The sequence below is a fragment of the Mus musculus genome, chromosome 6 (assembly GCF_000001635.26).
Source record: "Mus musculus strain C57BL/6J chromosome 6, GRCm38.p6 C57BL/6J".
In the NCBI taxonomy this organism is placed as follows: Eukaryota; Metazoa; Chordata; class Mammalia; order Rodentia; family Muridae; genus Mus; species Mus musculus.
Genome location: NC_000072.6, coordinates 31,791,890 through 31,799,669, shown reverse-complemented (window position 1 = coordinate 31,799,669; position 7,780 = coordinate 31,791,890). Strand labels below are relative to the sequence as shown.

Sequence of the window (7,780 nt, the reverse complement as noted above, 5' to 3'; positions counted from 1 at the left end):
AACAAATAATCTGCGCATGAGCCAAGGGTATTTACGACCACTTGTACTCTGTTTTTCCCGTGAACGTCAGCTCGGCCATGGGCTGCAGCCAATCAGGGAGTGATGCGCCCTAGGCAATGGTTGTTCTCTTTAAAATAGAAGGGGTTTCGTTTCTCTCTCTCTCTTGCTTCTCTCTCTTGCTTCTCGCTCTCTTGCTTCTTACACTCTGGCCCCAAAAAGATGTAAGCAATAAAGCTTTGCCGTAGAAGATTCTGGTTGTTGTGTTCTTCCTGGCCGGTCGTGAGAACGCGTCGAATAACACCCTCCCCCTCCCCCTCCCTCTCCCCCTCCCCCTCTCTCTGTAATATTTGCATAACAATACATGTATATATCCCAGGGGTTAAGCAAACATTTTATGTAGTAACTATGTAGGCTTTAAAGGGCATACTATCTCTGTTCAGCATTGTAGCTCTGCTCCTTTAGCACAAGTGCAGCCATAGATAATACGCAATCAAATGAGTGTGGCTATATTTTTTAAATTGTATTTACAAAAATAGACACTTGGTGTTGACCTATAGACTGTAGTTTGTCATCCTTCAAAGGGGCTGTCATTTACCTGTTTTGTATATAAATGACACCTCACTCCAAGACTTCTCCAGAGTTTGTTATCTTTTCTCAGCTTTCTGTTTTTGAGGCATCTGTGTTCGCCATGTGGATCTAGCTCCATTACCTGTATCATCAGAAGCATCAGCTTGAAATGAATGTTTCTCAGTTGATTTGTTCACACTCCTGCTGATGGTCAGGTTGATGGTTCGGGCTGAAGAATCATGTTGATGGTCTTCCATATTGCTCCTCATTATTTGCTGTCACGATGTGACAGGAAAGTGCTTCCTGGCCCGTGCCAGGGATTTCTCTAGAATTCACACCTGTGCGTGAAATTACTATATCCATATGATGCACATTTTCAGCTTTATTGGCCGTTTCCAAAGTTTCTGGGGTGGCACCGTGGAACCATCCATCAGTTCTCCAATAGTCTATCTTTCTGTTTTACCTAGCAGGGAGACTTTTACTGAGCACACAGAAGTCTCAGTAGTTCTGGCATTTCCTAGCTCTTTTGAAGGCAAGTCTGGCCCCTGCTCCACATCCTTCCTTACAATTGCTATCATCAGACTTGGAAATGCTGTCAATCTAACAGGTTAGAGATAAACTCCCTGTGATTTCACGTTACACTTGTCTATTCACACAGAGGCAGAATGCTGCGGAAGAATAAATGCAGTCTTCTGTATTTTGACTTTCATTTTGTAAAAGTCCCTGATAATATTCCTCACTTCTCCTTGTCAATTATTTGTATTATTCATGTTGGCTCATGAAAGGCTTTATCAAATTCTGAATACTAATTATTTATCTTTTATAGCTGTAAAAAAAAAACTTTTCCAAGTCTGTAAGTTTAACCTCTTTCCCTTGTGTTTTGATAACTGAATATTTGTAATTTTTTTAATCGAGTCAAATGAATAAAAACTCTCATTTTTTTGCTCCTGCTTTTGGCATCTTATTTTAAAAACATTTCCTACTTTGAAGGTCATGAAGACATTCTCTTATATTTTCTTCCAATATGCTGAAGTTTTTTTTCTTTCATCTTTTCATCTTTAAACACCCTAGGACCTGTTTTAGTGCAGATCTGAGCTAGAGAGAGAACACTGTTTTTCACTCCAGATTGCCACATAGGCCAGTGTCACTTTGTAATTACCTCTGTGTTCCAAAAGATGTGCAATGCACCCTGTACCACTGCAAATTGCTACGTACATGCTGCTTTGCTGTTTTATTCCTGGAATCTCTTTTCTGTTCCTTTGATCTTTTTCCTCTTCGGTGCCAATACCAAACAGTGCTAATCATTATAGCTTTATAATAGTCTTGAGTTCTGATTTCTAAAAAGATGCATTCCCTCCGTTCTTGTTATTTCTCCCTCAATCAGTACATTCCTGTGCTCTCTCGAATGAAACTGAGATTCAGCTCATCAGGTTGTATGAAGGTAACTTGTTGGGATTTTCCTTGAACTGCATTCAACTTAAGAATTCCCCGAGAGATACAGGATATCTTTGCAGTGCTGTCTTCACCATTGTCATTTACATTCTTCCATAGCACTCTGGCCATTTGAACAGCTGCAATCAAAAAGTGTTGATTCGTGGCTCAATGTCAATGAGAATAAAAATTTCTGCTGGTTGAATACAGGAGTATGTCCTTGGCTTTATCCTTTCAAAAATATTTGCCAATCAATTATTCAGATGACACCAATCTGGAGAGCAATTGTCAGAAATGATATAATGAAAATTCAGAATGATCCCAACAGTCCATGTGCACGATCAAAGCCAAGGCAAAATTTAACAAGTAGATAGGCTGAGCCCAACAGCAGTCTCTGAAAAACATACAAATGCAGAATGGTTGCAGAGGGAATATTGGTTTGATATCAAACTATGTGAAAGGAATTTTTGTAGCACAAGGACAGAATCCAGGTGGTCACCTATCCTGCACAGAATATGAAGCAGTAATATGAATGTGACCATCTAAGGCACCAATGAGAACTTTCTGATGTGCATTATTCAGTTCATGTGAATTCCAAGTTACCCATAACTCACATCTACAGCACATCTTTAGGTGTGTTGTCTGATGCTACTCATGGGGAGACGTGAACAAATACCTACTCACCACATATAGAGAATTTACAACAGAGCAGGGTAATGATGCCGTCTAAGTCCGACTTGGTGAAGTAGTAAATTTATTAGGGTTACTTAAAGGAGTATGGACAACTCAGTCAGCTGCATAACCAAAGGTCCACTAAGCTGGGTGACAACTCACAGGTAGAGCTTGTAGACAGCAAGACACAAAAGTCAAGCTTCTATTAACTTGGCAAGTAAAGGGCCTTAAGAATGTGCTAAGTTTCAGGGACTTTCTGAAGTGTGTAAGTTGTTTACTTTCTGATGCTTGAGGAAACTTCCTTTAAATTTTCTGAGTTTCAACCAGCTTTCTGCTAGTATAGAATGCTGAAATTGGAAATTATTATCTGGTGGAACGCCACAGCAATATATCTCAGAGGACTCAAGGCAATAAACAAGAGAGATGAAATGCTGCCCATCCATGATCTGGGTCAAGAGATACCTACATTGTTGCTGCTCTAACATCAAAGCCACAAAGAAAAACGCATACTATCCTGCCTACATGGGCGAAATTCTGGCTCACCCTGAAGACATCCCCAGCAAGGGATGGGTCAGGCACACTGGAGGTAGTAACTATCTACTGGAATTTTGCTGGCAGATTATAGCAACCATCTCCCACAAGTACTGTAGGAACCTGGCATCAGGTGTTGCTCTGTGTGGTGAGTAGTCACCACTGTGAAATTATCCTCATCTTCTGTCTGGTCAGCAAGAGATTCTCCCATCATTGATCTGAGGAAGAAACAAGAAAAAGCAGCTTAAGACAGAACCTCAGGAGACATCTACCTTGAATTTTTTTTTTTTTTTTGAGACATGGCCTCTCTTCGGCCTGAGGCTTGCTAATTAGGCTGTCTGCTCAACAAGTCCCTGGGGACCTTCCTGTCTCTGCCTCTACAGCACTGAAATTGCAAGCCAGGCACATGGCTTTCACTGATTTCCTACCTTATTTTTAGCTAAACTGTCAGGCTAGTGAGTCCCAAGAATACTCCCATTTCTAACTTCCAGCAATGGGAGTTACAGGCATGGGCTGCTGTCCCTGGACATTTAAAAAAATTTTTTTCATTCTTTGACAATCTCATAAATGTATGTAATTAATTTTGTCATATTCACCCCATTACCCTCTCTTATCTGTCCTCATTCCCTCTGAGCCTCTCCTTCCTCCTGACAAGTCTACCTCCTATTTTCATGTCTCTCTCATTTTTAAAATATTTTTATTGATTATTTGAGAATTTTACACCATGAACCTCGAGCACACTCTTTCCAGTTCTCTCAGAACCCACCCTTACCTTTGACCTACTCCCATCCCCCCACCCCAAGAAAAAGAAGAACAAAATGTCCAATTTGTGTTGCCCAAATACTACTAGAGCATGGTCAAACTCCCAGTGGCCAGCCCCTTAAAAAAACTGAGCCATTCTCCACCACCCCCCCCAGAAGCCATCAATCATGTAGAGCAGTACCAAAGAGTTCTCTTTAATGGCTTTCTGTCTAGGCTGTTACTTTTGGGGTGGGGTGGGGAGGTGAGGGTAGGAGTTGTCACAGAAGCCTCTATGCCCCTCCTTCCATTCTGTCTTTGGCAATGTTCATGACACCTTTGAGGAGGTGGCATAGATGTCTAATTTAGGCTGCTGGAATGCTTTGTTTTAAGTGGCTCTTGGGGATCAAACTCATATCTTCTTGCTTGTGTGATAAGCCTTTACCAACTAAGCAATTGCCCTATCCTCTTGGTGATTTGGGTATTATCAAGCTTTTAATTTTTTGATAATTTGGTAGTGCTGTTGATGTGGTAGCTTGAATAGGAATGACCCCAATAGACTCAAGGGATTGTGTGTGTGTCTATAGGGAGTGGCACTATTAGGAGGTGTGACCTTGTTGGAGTATGGAGGCCTTGTTGGAGGAAGTGTGTCACTGTGAGGGTGGACTTTGAGGTCATACATACTCAAGAGCTGCACCTAGTGTGATACAGTCTCCTTCTGCTGTCTGTGGATCCAGATGCAGAACTCTCAGCATCATGTCTGCCTACACGCTGCCGTGTTCCCTGCCTTGAAGATAATGTAAGCCAGGCCCAATTAAATGTTTTCCTTTATAAGAGTTGCTGTGGTCATGGTGTCTTTTCACAGCAATAAAACCCTAAGACATCTAACATGCACCTCATTGTGGTCTGGGGTTTCATGTTCATTTTTATTTCATTGGCATTTTCTGGGTACTAATAAAAATATTTTTTCACATATTTATTGGCAGTAAAAATCCTGTCCCTCAGGTACTCCACAGGAAGACCAACAGAGTCAACTAACCTGGACCATTGCAGGGCTCCCAGAAACTGTACCACCAACCAAAGAGCAATCACAGTCTGGACCTAGGGCCCCCACCTTCACATGTAGCAGATGTGTGCCTTAGTATTCATGTGGTTCCCCCAACAACTGACTCTGTTGCCTGCCTCTGGTTCCTGTTCCCCTAACTGTGCTGCCTTGTCTGACCTCCATGGGCGATGATGTGCTTAGTCCTGCAGTGGTAACTTAATGTGCCCCTGAGGAGGTGGTCAGGGGAGAAAGGGAGGATAATGGGGAGAGGATCTGTATACGGGGGTAGTGGGAGAAGTGGGGGCACTGATATTGGGATGTAAAGTGAATAAATAAATTTTTTAAAATGTTAAATATGAAAAAAAGAATCCTGTCCTGTGAATTTCCACATCTTTCTCTTTTAGTAGATGGTAGAGATGTGTTTTATATTAGTTTATAGCTTTTTTCATGGGTCCAGGATATTTGCCTTTAGTCAGTTAAGTGTGGAGAAGTCTTCTGTGACTTCATTTTCCTCCTGGCTCTGTTCTGCTTCTATCTCCCCTCCTCACCTGACTGTTGTCCCCAAGTGCTTGCAATGGTTGCTGCCACTCACAAGGCATCGCCTTACCAAGGTCTAATGGAAATCAGTGGCTGGTTTTGCTCTCTAGCACAAAACCTGCCGCTCCGGTAAGTTCTACGGATGGTGCTTTGGTTTACCACACCGGAGTCAGGAGGAGAAGCTGGCTTTCTAACTAGGTGAGCTTTCACCTATTTTATTTTTGTCAAGACATTGAATTCCTTGCTTCATAATTAGCAATGGGGAGTTATCTAATAGGTTACAAGCAAAAAGAATCTCATACATCAAGACACATGGAATTTGCATCAAAAACAATCATGAGGGAAGCAACCATAGTTTATCCTTCCCCTGGCTTCTTTATGATATGCATTAACCTCAGTCAGTAGCCAGCCTCCCCTGTTGAGCCTGCTGTCTAAAGGCTGCCAGCAGCAGTCACTCCTCTGCTTCTGGGGCAAAACTCATGGCAAGAAGGACTCAGTGCTGGGGATTGTTAGCTCACTGTGATTATCTTAGCTCTTCATTCCTGCTTGGAGCCCATCTCTACCATCTATGCAGAAAGGCCCATGTCACAAAACTCAGACTGTCAACGACACTTCTGGCCACCCTGCTCTGTTGCCCACACTTCCTCGGCCTCCGTCCCAGATGCTTTCCCAGTCCTGCAGTCTCTCCCTCCTGGGGCCCCAAAAGCAAATGAGCCTGTGCATCACCACTTGGTGCAAATTGTTCGGGAATCCCCATCTGTCTAGACCATAGACTCTGATTAACAAAACTGCATACCTGACTCAGACGCATTCTGTCAGGATGCTAAGGACTTAGAGATAGGCCAGGGCACGTGGGACACTCCCTCTTCGTTGCTGCATTATGTGACAGGCTACTTTGTCATTTTCTGTGGCTCTTCACACATGCTAAGGATTTTATATCACATACACATTTTAAAATGGCCTCAGAATATTATCCAAGGCTTACAAGGGGAGGAAATCTGTAACCATGCTACAAAGTAGATGAACCTTGAGAACATACAGACTGAAAGGAGCCAGAAAGGCAGATGCTGCTGATTCCTCTTGCACGAGGTCCTTAGTATCTCCATAGAGACAGCCTGGAGTGATGGTTACCAGAGGCTGCGGAGGGAGAAGGGGAGAGTTGTTTAATGGGCACAGTTTCTGTTTTATGAGATGAAGAGGTTTTCCAGATTTGAGGACAGTTACACCGTAATAGGAATGTAGTTAATGCCACTGCACTGCTGGATGAAGAGAGGGTAAGATGGTAAATTTTATGTTATATATATTTTACCACATGTTTTTATAGTCCGTTTCTTTTGTAGATTCCAGGCAGTGCCTTGCGAGGCACAGATAAATGCTGCTTCAGGTCCTCAAGACATTTCACCCATCATTTAACCCTTAGGATTCCCACACTATTACTTGCTCTATCTTCACCATAAATGTGTGAGGTGTGTAATTTTAATATAACAAATGGGTAAGAAAACCAAGGCTCAGTAACATTGCAGACCCTGATCACAGCCGGTTGGAAATAAACTAGGAGAAAGTAGGTCTTCAACTGCAGGTGAAATGTGTGTCCATGGCTGTTACCTGCACGTGTTTATCAACTTGGAGATCCAAAATCAATCCTTCAGGCTCATATTCAGAGTTCCAGACATCTCTATAAGAACAATAGTGAGCCTCGGGAATAGTGGGTATGGGGTATACATGCCTCTGTGTGTCTGTGCGTGTGCGCGTGCGCGTAGCATACGTGTGTGTGTGTGTGTGTGTGTGTGTGTGTGTGTGTGTGTGAAAGAGAGAGCGAGACAGAGAGAGAAAGAGAGAGAGACAGAGACAGAAAGAGAAAAACAGAGAGACAGACAGACACAGAGAAAGACAGAGACAGAGAGAGACAGAGATTACTGTCTGAAGAAAAACCATACCACTTCCTGTTATGGAGAGGGGGAAGCCTATAAACTATCAAGCAACATTTAATAGTTTATGCCTTAAACTCTGTTGATAGGAATGTGAATTAGTATAGCCACTATGGAAAACAGCACAGACAATTCGCCAAAAAATGAAAAGTAGAATTGCCCATGATCTATCAATGTAATATCTGAGGTGTATATATTCAAAGGAAATGAAATTTGTACCTGATAGTGATGTCTGTTCATTGCAGGTACCATTCATAATAGATAGGATATGAAATCAATCCCAATGTCTATCAACAGATGAATAAAAAGCCAAACCACGGTACAGGAAATA

At 42.4% G+C, this 7,780-nt stretch overlaps 1 long non-coding RNA gene across 1 annotated transcript; it reads right to left on the bottom strand.

The window, feature by feature from the left end:
* Positions 1 to 379: 379 nt before the first annotated feature.
* LOC115490344 lies at positions 380 to 6,843 on the bottom strand. Its single transcript, XR_003956275.1, has 3 exons — positions 6,561 to 6,843; positions 3,214 to 3,419; positions 380 to 2,392 (listed from the first exon to the last, which is right to left on the bottom strand). It is a non-coding gene; the product is annotated as an uncharacterized LOC115490344 (long non-coding RNA).
* Positions 6,844 to 7,780: the final 937 nt, after the last annotated feature.